The sequence below is a fragment of the Dermacentor variabilis genome, chromosome 10, assembly GCF_050947875.1.
Source record: "Dermacentor variabilis isolate Ectoservices chromosome 10, ASM5094787v1, whole genome shotgun sequence".
In the NCBI taxonomy this organism is placed as follows: Eukaryota; Metazoa; Arthropoda; class Arachnida; order Ixodida; family Ixodidae; genus Dermacentor; species Dermacentor variabilis.
In genome coordinates, this window is record NC_134577.1 from 16,606,485 (window position 1) to 16,619,200 (window position 12,716).

Sequence of the window (12,716 nt, forward strand, 5' to 3'; positions counted from 1 at the left end):
CCACCAGAATTTCTTTACAATCTCTTCTTTTTCGACGTAGCAGACATATTCAAGGTTGAAAGCCGAATCGATCATCGTTATTGGCTTGCCGCTTACGAAGAAGGATTGGTCTAGTCTTTGTAGTGCACCGAAGAACACGCAGATATATGTATGGACAAATCAGAGCGCTTCGTTAAGGCAGAATTCATTCACCCAGTTCCGGAGAGTGTCTTTGCTTTTGGAGCGAACCTGAAGTTTTCGATGTATAGTTACCACGTTGAATATAACTACGCTAGAAATTGCGGTGAGTTCTGATATGGTACGACACCTCGATAAATTTCGACATGACAGTTCATTCGGATTACCCAGACGTCTTCTGGAAAGTAACGTTCAAGATGTTTCTTACACTGAAGAAAAGGAAAACGAAAGGAAAATTGTATATAAGCCTACATCAGTTAATCAACTTTTCTCTCTCTCTCTCTCTCTCTCTTTTGCGAGTAGCTTTTATCAGTCAAAGTTCCTTACCCTTTTTATAAAAGTGAAATGGAGTAGCGGAAAGCACGTGCTTACAGCTTATCCACTTGATACATCGGTTAAATCTATTCCATCTATCTACAACACTAACAAGCTAGGCCAGAATTTAACCACAAACTCTTTAGGCATGCAATTGAGATGGTTCTGACATCTCGACAGTTGCGCACGAATGCGTCGCGGGCGACCTGGCACACTCTCATTTATCAAAGTGACGTTCCTATACTTCGTTTCCCTTTTGCGATTTCGTGCCCATGCGACACGATTGCGTAGCTCAACACGCCTCAAGTGTTCTGTTAGATAGCTTCAAAAATTGGTGAAGTCCGCCTATATAACGTGACCGATGGTGGAGTGGAACCTGTCTTCCACTACAGGCGCCTCAATGCTCACCACCACGATTGCACGCTTGCTTCTCTCGTGCCAAAGTCACCCTTTAAACCCTCTTTGCGTCACATGAACGGCCTGGGTATGTGTGTTTCGAAAACCTTTGTTCGAAAACACCGGACGCTGACGCGGCATGCCGGATTGTCTGCAACACGGGCTGCTTAACACTACAGCGTTAAGACGTCTTTCTCAGCCTAAACTTCACTACTGGCAGGAACACGGCCATCTTGGTCAGGGAAAGTTGGCTCTTCCTAGCACTATTCCCTTGTGACAGCTAGCGCTTTGAGATACTATGCTAAACTGCACTGCCTTCGGGATCGGCGCACAGTTTCTGTTAGGTATGACTAGCACGAAAGTGCGTGAAGTCATCCTATAATGCTATTGCATTATAAAAAAAGACACGTACGCGTCCCGTAACAGCGCAGAGGCCTGCAAGAGGCGTGTGCAGGTGGAAGGGGGGAGGGGCAGAAAAGTAGGTTCGAAATTATTATTTGAGACTACCTGGAATTTTTTTAACGCGTGAACAATTGTAAGTAAACGATATTTTTTCGCATTTACATCATCACCGAAATGTGGCCGCAGCTGTCTGAAAGTGCACGCGCAACCTCGGGCTCAACTGCGAAATGCCATAACCACCGAGTCACTGCGGCGAGTGCAGAAAACTAAGTCATTTTTATGCTCGCTACATAGAGTTTCTCACTATAACACCTAGAGGGTAATCTGGCGCCACCGTCTATGGGAGTTTCTTAAGGGGGCACCGTGCCGTCATGGGAATGACGGTATATGTGTCTGCGAGGCTCGTGTTGGCTGGTGTTGTAAGAGGCTTCGTCTAAAACGTGGATATGGCTACGCAAATAACGCGTTCTCAAAGTAAAATCTTCATAAAATGTTTCCATTCACGCATATTACATCTTTACTCACCCACGATACATGACCAAGCGAAGAAAAGCAAGAACAGACGACCAACTGTTTCAAAGCGAGCGCGAACCTTGTCGTCTGTCCTCCAACTTTAGCGGCCCGCTGATACTTTTTACGTAACATGTAGTCGTACACACAATAACAAGTTCTCATAGTTAAACAAAACATGTTTTCGCGTAATAATAAAGCTAAAACAGCTTTTCACGTGCTGTTCTAGTAGAAAATGAATCATTGTGACAGACGGAACGGTACTTGCCAAGCACGTCTTCAAGGTGTCCTGTCTCTACGAGAACGATGCCAATCCGAATCCACAATATACCGGCATTCCCATGCATACCACAGCGCAGCAGCGCCAGATTTCCCTCTAGGTAATGTAGTAAGAAACTCTGCGGCTCGCTAAGACTCTGTTTTATCACTGGAGCCTAACAGCCTTCAGGACCACTAGGGCGGCTTCGAGGCTAGTTCGATCGACTTTTCAGCAGTGTGGACGCACACAAATAAACGTCTGAACCAAAAGGTTTCAGTCGCCTAACATTTAACGCGTCACTAAAACCAATAACCAATGCGATACGGGCCTTTGCTTTCCTTTTTCTCTCCCCTTTGCGGGCCTTCGTTAGAACGCAACTGTAGAAAAAAAAAAAACACACACACAAAAAATGTACGCGGCAGTTAGTACGGCACTATACATGACTTCTCGTCCCAACTGAGCCGTGATAGCTTTCATAGATCCTTTGTATTTCTCCTACGGTCCGCATTTCCGAAATATATAGCCACGAACAAATAATAGGAGCGCTGCCAATAAATCTGGCAGACCTTTCAAGACCATACAGACGTCATCGCCCTTTAGTCTTTTTTTTTCTTCCTGCGGTTGTCGCAGCCACAGAATGTGTCGAAAAAGTACGATACCCTTTTCCTTTTTCTCGCTATCAGTTCCCCTTGCGGTTGCTAGAGTTCGCTCCAGGAGTTCCAGTTCGTACAGAAGGAGCCGTGACTAATGACTTTCCATTGTGCGCTCTTGGGAGACTCCGTGTCGTTCGAAGGACCATACAGTGGCGCCTGCCTTTTGGTAACGGGCTTTCTTTCAGAATACCGGCTTGCGGCCGATCACACAGTCTTTACTTCTTTTTTGTTATGAAGTAGCGCGCATGGTTAGGCGTGAGAATTCGCGACGCGCCCTACTCATTCCACACACACTTTCACAATCACTCCTCTTTTTTTCTTTTTTCTTTATTTTTTCGGTTCTGCCGGAACCTGACCTCCGAGATTAGGGAACTCGAGCGCGCAGCGCGTACTGCCCGATCTCGAAGGCCATGGCAGGTGCAAACGTGCCCTGTCTGCGGCATGTAGGTGGCGACGTTTGCCATCGGAAAATTCTTTTCTCTAGGCTACGAAGTGTTTAGTTTCGATCGGGATCTATAATTGTAAATCCTTATACATCAGCCTCTCAAGAAAGTAAAAGCTATATTATTTTGGATTAGTTTATTTTCACGTTTTTCTGATGTTATTATTACGGCCATTATTCATTGCTGCAGTGCGTCGTAGAATGCGCTCACTTAAAACGAATGCTCTGACTTTGCGATTTTGGTGCATTTGAGACCGCCGAGAGATTTTCAGAAAATTGATGGTCCTAGTGCCTCTATTTTTAAGTTCACTCGAATTGGTGACCACACACTTGATGCGAAACCTGATTGTGGCTTCATGGACGACATTTGTGAATGTTTAACATCAGAGTGCTGAACTTGCTTTCACCTTTGCTCATCCTTCTTGCTATGTCATCATCATCCCTCATCACATCTTTATGTCCCCGTTCCCCCTCCCCCTGTGCAGAGTAGCAGGGTAGAGCACCTTAGCTCAGGCCGACCTCTCTGCCTTCTTTCAATTAAATTACCTCTCTCTCTGATGGAACAACCACTGCGAGATTTCTTCAAAGTTACTTACAAAAAAAGAAGCATTGTAGCTATCACTCCCATAAGTATTATTACCACGCTTAGAAAAACTACAGGCCTCAAGCACCAGTTTCCAAATGTATCTGCACAGAGTCAAACACACCGGCGCTTAAATGCTAGTATAACCGCAGCAGTCATTAAGTGCCCACGCTTTTCCACTGTTTATTTATCTCTCAATTTTATTTATGAACAGCATACTCTAGGCCCTGTGGTCCAATCAGGAGGTGCAAGGTACACTGTTAAATATGCATACCAACAGACTAGAACGCTAATATAACATTGCAAAAAAAAAAAGAAAGAAGGTCGTGGGTTCACTTGCAGGTGATATAGAGGCCGCGTTCAAATGTCGACGGAATGCGAAAGTTCTTGTGGGTTGAGTCTACGGGGCATGGTAATGAACCCCGGATGACCAAATGTAATCAGGAGGCCGTTACATACGGCGGGTCCCAACGTACATGTGCAATTGCTTGGGTCTATTAAAACCCCGCAATCAATGAACCCCCCAAATGATACCATCTCGAATACCTGAATGACAATGTCCTAGGTTATTGGGTTGAACGGCTCTCGGATATCAGCCGCAGGAACGTGTTGCTTCTTCGATATTTACAGCAGAAAGTAAGGAAACAGCGTATTTACGAATGTCGAAATCCGGGCATTGAGAAACAGAATTTGGTACATTTACCCGTTTCTCCTTACGAAATTGGAGCATAGCACTGTAACACGACATTGACAAAACGGCTGTATCAGACTGGTCTAAGGATGTCAGACATGGCTACCGGAGCTAGAGCTGGGTTGCTACGTGGCCTGCCGCAAAGACTGATTGGCTATGTCGTTGCGCTGCCGAACAAGAGGTCGCGGGTGCGAACCCAGCCGCCGCGGCCTGCATTCCGACAGAGGTGCAGTGCAAAAAAAACAAAAGAAAGACTTTCTTGCGTCATAAATTGGAAGCACGTTAAAAAATCGAGTGGTCAAATTAATCTCGACCCCCATAGTGCACGGCGTCCTTCGTCACCCCCTGTGCAGATTAGTTTTTAGTTGCTCTGTGCTCAGTCGATCAATCATTGGTGTCTGAAAATAAGAAATAAATAAACATTAAGCCCAGATTCTTCATGTCAAATCAAACACGTCACTTGAAGCGGCAAGCGCTTCGTATAACTGGCCTGACATGTCTAGCTTCCATTAAACTTTCTCTTTACTTCTCTCCTGTTCTGTGCTCACTAGTCTTTTTAGCACTGGACTGACGCACACGAGCCCTAGTGCATATATATTACACAATCTGAAGGAAGCATGGTACGGCATGACGTACTTTATGATACAATTTTGTTTTTCAGGTAGCGAGCTCGAAAGTACATTGATGTAGGGAAAAAATATAAATTCGTGGTGCAGCCTAATAAGGTATTAAGCCCAGCTGATTCCGAGAGATCCCAACGGGAATGAATTATTGTTTCTCTGCTTTCGGCGCACTGGTCACATTTGACTCGGCTAATGCATCGACCGGCTTGCCTTCGGTTGAGTTCGTTGAGGGAAAAACAAAAACCGAAGGTCGGGGTGGTTTGGTGCTGGTTCTGTGACAACTTTGATGTATGAAATACGAACTGCGAGCGTGTCATATCCTGGGCGCTGTATTGCGGCGTCTATTTCGGCCTTCAGTCTCGGCTTCAGCTTATATACGTTTCGTGTGTCTATAAGTTTATAAGTTGACAAGTTTCATAAGTTTGTTTTGCTTCAAAGACGAGAAAGGAGAACACGACATTACTACGCAAGCTCGACGAACGCGTTAATCAGGAATTGACTAAGACTACTGCAGCGCAAACTGTAAGCGTCTTTAGTCACCACCGAGACTTTATTTTGCCAGTTGTATATCGCCAATTAAAGGAAGAAAAAAATTACCTTCCATTCGAGACACTTCGGCTACAATAGGCTTCTTTGCAAAGCCCCTCTTATAGGCTACTGGGAGGCGCGAAATTAACATCTGCAAGCCAACTGAAACAAACGGTGTATTGCTGCCGCGCACGCGCCATCATTAGGAATCAGGAAAGAGAGGCGGACAAAGTTTAATGGTATCTGACAAGGTTAGCCTGGCGACAGGCTTGGATTCAGGTTAGGATGGTGAGGGATGAAAGAAAGTGAGACGGAAACGAAAGAACGACCCCCCTCCCCCTTCCCACACACACGCATGCACGCTCACGCGCGCACGTAAGCCATAGAGACACATAATAGAGACAGTCACTAAAAACGTCACGGGGATCCGAAAAGAGCGATATTGAGTGGGTGGGTTTTTGCAGCGTGATATGAAATCAGTGACCCAAGATACGGATGTTGAAATCAAATGCGAAACTGTAAAGACTTATGATCTCCGAGAGCCATCTCCGTTTTAACGACTTTTTAGCGGCATGTGTAGCGTTATTTCCTCCATTTATTTGAAAGCGAGCGTTGACAATGCTCGCGCCCGCAAAAATAAAAGAAAAAAGATGGTGAACAAACATTACTCTGTTGTTGAGCAACAAGTTCTGTGCATTGAGCTGAGAAATTTAGGTCAATACGCTAGATTTTCAGGGCCTTTAATCAGAAAATATTAACTGTGAAATAAAATATTGCAAATAACGTAACATAATGAGCACATTTGTTGAAGGCCGAGTTATGGTTAGTTCTGCATACTTTATCATTGCACTAAAGTATTCTTCTGCAAAAATCATAGGAAGAAAACGATCAGCACATATTTTAACCGAAAGCCTGCAAGAATGACATCTTGACAACAGAAAGCATGTTCAAGTTAGTCTGCATTTTGATGTGGTAAATAGGCGCAATTATAGCAAATACGAGAAAAGTAAGAAAAGAATATTCTTCCAGTGGCAACAGTCACTGCTTCCAATGAGCGATAATTCCACGTGTAATGTACTGTTCGCTGCTGCTACGCTCAGTAACTGTTTGCAAGGAAACTTTCAACTCAGTGTTGCTAAACTGTAACGCAACAGTAAGACTTGAGGCCTGCCTGGTCATGGCGTCTCAATGAATCAAAATAAACTTTGTCTAAAGACAGCGCTTGCAAAGTTTTCATTATTAAGGATATACGAACAATCATTACCATGAAAAAACAGCGAAAATGCAAGCAGAACCAGAAAACTGTTACTGGTCATCTTTGATAACAGACGCATAAATTACGATCCGCTCTTGGAGAGAGCGCGGGCCGCCACCGATGCAAAGCAGTTGGAGCTTTTAACCACGAAAGGAGTGAAACTTTTAACGCGCTGACGCTGTCTGTTTTACTGCAAGCTTTTCTATATCTTTGTTTACCTTCACTTCATTGTCACTTTCGTGTTCTGCACCAAAGTATTTGTTATCAAAAGACAGACAGCCTGACGTTCAAGCAACGAGAAAACAGAAGCCCAACCCTTCGCAGCGAAAACACATTAAAAACATAAAAGAAACAACATGGGACATTGACAACGTGTCGAAAGAAACGTAGCTGCAACCGCTTTTTAAGTTCAAAATAAAAGACAAAACTTCTGCGTTTTATTCAGCAAAAGATAGAAGGATCGAAGTGCCGAAACACGGCGTTCTTCACGCGATGCGCTGACAAAGCAGGGGGACAGAGGATCAGAAAGTCCTGTAGGAAGGGCAAACAAACAAGAAAAACGTTTGATATCTATAAATGTGGAATACCACGCGATATCAACAACAAACTACGAAACATTGCAGACCAGCGGACGGTGCACAGGAACAAAGGAAGACACAACGAAACGCTCGAGGAAACTCTTCTGGAACTTCGCTTTGCGACAGAAAAACAGCAGGGGCTGGACGCCGGAAATTGTGTGCTTGTTTCACCAAAACCGTGCAGTACATAGGAAGCTACGAACGCTGTTTCACGGGTGTCGCTATGCTAGGGCTTGGCGGAGAATAATACTACATTTCTAGTGTATAGCCCCCCCCCCCCCCCTTCCCATCCAGGTCTATCATGGCTGAACCGTGTCACTACGAAATTTAGCGAACTCAGCCAGGTACTGCAGGTCCAGGTTACCATTTGTGAAGGGCTCTCTATCTCTGCAGCGCTTAAGCGAATAATGTTATAAGATCCAGATCTATGCATGACGATTGGGTATGACGATTTTTCTCGAACCTAAATGCAGCGGAGAAAATCTGAGGAGAAGCGCTAGTCTAGGCGCGCGCTGCGGGTGCCATTATCAATGCGACGTTCCTCTTGACTCTGGCCTGAATTCAAGAGCCAGACAGCAGGCGAAGGTTGCAATGGCGCATGAATGACTTCAACGTTGCAATTTGATTTCTTGAGGGAGGTTCGCGTTCCAACTTCAGTTCGCCACACCGTGTATTGTGCAAAAATTCTACGATGACCCCTATTTGGAGTTAACATCTCCTGTCTCCCCTGCCCTCACCCACTTATGGCTTTTCAGTGGTTCTAAAAGAAAAGGTTATTGTATGCGTAACTAGATACGGAGGGTCGTAGTTTTATGCCAGACACATGACTGCGCCGTGGGTGTGATTGTGTGGGTCACAAAGGAGCTCTGTACGCAGAGTATCGAAATATCTATTTACTACTTTTTGACAAATGACATGTCAACGACAGCATATTCGAAATAAGTTCTTGCCTGACCCTACAAGCAAGCCACTCGTGTCCAAGAAAACTTCGGAAGCGTAGAGATTAGCTTCGGTTGAATGGTAACTAAGTTAGCGCCTGTGTATGAAACGTACTGCACGTCAGTACGTTCGCATGACCTCGTACTACTCTTCCTTCAGCAATACTGAACGGCTTAAGTGAACGAAGTATACACAACCTAGCCAAGCGTTCAATCGCGGCACCTCTGAAACTCAACGGTTCGAGGCTCGCTAATAAACGAACAACAATCTATGTCCCCGCTCCCTTCCAACCCGACTGAATGCAACCCAACAACGCAGTGCGCTTGCTTTCCTGTCGATGCGGATTTATCGTTGCCTATAGAAAGCGGCCGTGTGAGAGATGAAAAAAGAAGAATAAAGGAAGACTGTGAACCGTCGGACGATGTCGCTCGTTAGCGGCGTCAACAAGCTTACAGTGCACCGTCGTGCTCTTAACGGACAAATTGGACTGAAGTCCGGACACGTTTTCTGTGTTGTTGACGCTATCGAAAGCACGCGTAAGAGGCTGGATTTCGGTTCAGCGGTATAGAAATAAAATATAGGTGGGCCGAGGAGTTTAAGAATGCTTTAAGCCGGAGCCGGAGTTAACTTTGACCACTTTGTTGATCGCATGACGCGGACGAAGCTTTGAAGTTGCGGAATGAGAACAACTTGAAGCTGGCAGCAGCACCGGATTTCAAAAGAGGCGCCGAATAAGAGTTTCCTTCCGTGAACCAAGTTCAATCATCTGTCGTCTCTGTTTGGTCGAAGGAATTGTTCTCATTGGTACTTCGTCAGTTACTTTTGTCGGTTTTGCCTTTCGTAGTAAGTTACGTCTACTTAACCGACCTAATCTTTTTCGCAGCCCACGAAAAGAAGTACGCCACGACTACTGAGAAAACAAACAAGAAGAAATAGAATTGGAATCCTTCTTGCGATAATTGCGTACGTGTGCCAAGAGATGACCACAGTACTCGGTGTGACAATTCTGGCGAATCGATTAATGATGTTCGTAAGTCTTTAGCGCTGCCAGAGAAGTATTCAAGTGTTCTTAATTCTCAAATCTCAAAACTTAGCTAAATTAAACTTGAGGTTTTACATACTAAAACCTTTATCTGACTATGAGACACGCAATAGTGGGAGATTGCGTATAAATTTTGACCACCTCAGGTTGCCTAACATGCACCCAATGCACGGTACACGAGCGTTTTTGCATTCCAACTCCATTCTGTTGGTACCCGGCGCGGCCGGGTTCAGACCCACGATCTCGTACACAGCAGCACAACGCCATGGCCACTGAGCTACAACGGTAGGTTTAAAAAAATATGTCAGTTTTGTAAGGGTTGGCAGCGATAGCAAGATTTAATGCTGCGCTTGAATGAACTGCTCGGACGCTGTTCTAACTATACGTTGGAGCGAAATGTCGGTTAGACGCAGCACGCAAGACAACGTCTGCTGCGCGGCAGAAACAGCACCCTGGCAGCTAGCAGGCGTCTCAGAACGCTAGCGTGGTGAGCGCCGCCATTGGTGTTTCATGCATCTCACCACGGTGGTGCACCTACAGGAGACCGTCGGCGTTAGTCCGCGTACTGTAAAATATTAGATGGTGTTAGCTGGATGTTTACTGCTCGCTTCACTCAGACCTGAGCATACACGCAACGGCTCAGCAAGAACGCCAGTGCGACTGTAGTGCCGTGCGCACAATGCTCAAGCCAGCAGCTGAAGTTAGAAGGCTGACCTTGCTTCGCCGCCGAGGCGATTGAGCACAGCATTAAGCGTGCCTCCACCACCCGTTTCGTAGTTCTTGCAGCCAAATGAACTCCGCGCCTTTGGAGACCCTATGTAACTCTCCGCGCGCGAGCCACGTTCAGAGAAATTGCACGCCATCTATGGCACAGACGGTAAGACTGCGCCTAGGTTATCAGTATAATAATTTGTGTCGAAATATTAATTTAAAGCTAAGTTCATTCACAATGGTCCCTTATAGCTCTGCAAAGCTTTCCACGCCATACAATACAACGCGAAATTGTTACGCTGTCAAGTACACATTTTTTAATGCGCTCGCATTAGGAGTGTCGAAGTTGAAAAAAAAAGTATTCTATATATATATATATATATATATATATATATATATATATATATATATATATATATATATATATATATATATATATATATATATATATATATATATATATATGGCTGAAGGTGCTTCGGACCGCCGTCATGTGCACTTCACCCCTCGAAGGGGAAGAACGTGGGTCGAGTGAGCTCCTGAAAATTTTGGAAGGATGAGTGCGGTGTAAATCGTGGATCCGGGACCTCGATGAGGTTCGACGTAATGCGAACAAATTCCTCTCGCGCTTGCCGCTATATCGGCACTGAACGTCTTTGATACCTCGTGTTATATTTTTTTTCCTTGCACAGTTGTCTCATTTGGGCTTTGTTGTCACTTTATTTACGATACAGCATTCATGAAAATCTTGTCATTCCTGTGATTGCAAAAAATAGGGCACGCAAAAGATATTAGAAATTTGTGCTGGTCGAGGAGGAGTTTCTGAACGAAGATGAATTTTTCTCCGTGAGCTATATCTTTTTTTAACAGCGAAAATGTAGGCTAGTTAGTATTGCTTGAGTTTAAAAATTGTACAGTCTTAACCTCATTCCACGAAGGCTTCACTTAGTGGAACTTATATGAAACGAAGAGTGTACTAGACGAAAAAGACAGGGACATACAAAAAAAAAAAAGAAAGACGACAGACAATAGCACAGCTGTTCCACGCATTACGCACGATCTTGTGACATTGACGAGTGCAGTTTGGAGTTACTTTGTAGTATACTTAAATATTTTGTATGATTAACTAGATTGATTGACCTGCGTTTAACTAGAGAAAGCGCAAGGCCGTTTGTACGCGTTTTTTTTTTAGTATTTCATGCTTAGTCCTTAAGCACGTTTGCTAAATTTGCCTGATTGCTGGAATATCTTTTTATATATGAGCTAATGCTATCATCCATCGATCACTAAATTTATTGTTTGTGGAGACACCGGAGACATAATAGTTGCGAGCATTAAAATTTCTTTAAAAAACCACTCACTCACTCACACTTCCTCGCCACAACACAAACGAATGACATACTCGTACTTCCTCACACTAAACTATTTTACTAGACCACAGGTTTAAAATGTGTGCGCTTATATGGACAACGTAGAGCAATAGTTTACGTTGCGTTGACCTCTGTATGCAAAGATGGTAGGTTGACTGTAGGCCCTCTGCAGTCAAATAACGGCCGTCTGTGGGATGTCTGAACATTAAGCGATAACGGAAAAGTCTCTAAGCAGTGAAACTTGTCTACCTGCGACTTATACAGACTTCGGAATAGTCTCCCATATGCGCATAAGTCCTGCCCATCTTTATATTTTGTTCAAATATGAGCTCATACATTACTTCTTGTCAAATTACTTTTTCACATTTACAGACGCTCTGTTTCTTTGCTTTTGTGTTTGTATTCTTTATTATTTTATGTTATTTACAGTTCTGTGTTTGTTTTCAAAATTGATCTATTCGCGTTACTTCACATAGTTTTGTGTTTGTATTTTTGTAGTAATTTTCATCTATAGTTAGCAACTTTAGTATCTGTTTAACTCATAACCAAGATTCCCGAAGCTCAGTCTCTGGAACACTTGGAATTTTGGAATAAACATACTGTCTGTATGTTTATTTTTATCTAGGGTTTGTCTTTTGAATTAATAATGAACTGAAACTAGAGATGTTCTCATGAAAGCTGAGCGCTGAGCGCATACACTCACAGACAGTCATGAATTGTTCTGGCACGCGAAATTCACACTTAATGTAATCTTCAAAGGTTAGCGTGGACTCCGTTTCCACAAATCCGTACACGACTTTTCTGAAACGGAATACTATATGTGGTAGGGCACGAAGTTGGAAGGCCAGGTGGAAATAATTTATGAGAAAATGTTTAGAAAAGGCAGTGGATATGGCGAAATCAAATGCCGTAAACGAAAGACACCACGGCGGAATGCAAACACGGCCTAGAGACATATGTATAAAAAAAAAACGATAGAGAAAATATTAAATCAGATAAGGACGAGCGGGGCTGAACTATTCCATTGCCGAAGCGGGGTGCTCGTGCATAAGTGAACATACGGAATACTTAATCTTTGAGCGCACGCGCATCTAATTAGCTATGCGACGGTATTCGGACTTCCTTTATTCCCCGGACTCCCACGCGTGCTCGTGACTTGTGCGTCGGAAGCAGTGCGCCTCGATAGGAGAGGGACACGTGCAGCAACAAAAGGGAGACACGGAAGACGATACCGAAGAGGCG

At 44.1% G+C, this 12,716-nt stretch overlaps 1 pseudogene; it reads right to left on the minus strand.

The window, feature by feature from the left end:
• The window catches only part of LOC142559913 (small glutamine-rich tetratricopeptide repeat-containing protein beta pseudogene), a 29,239-nt pseudogene extending 18,983 nt beyond the window's left edge, over positions 1-10,256 (minus strand).
• Between the last annotated feature and the right edge of the window lie 2,460 nt (positions 10,257-12,716).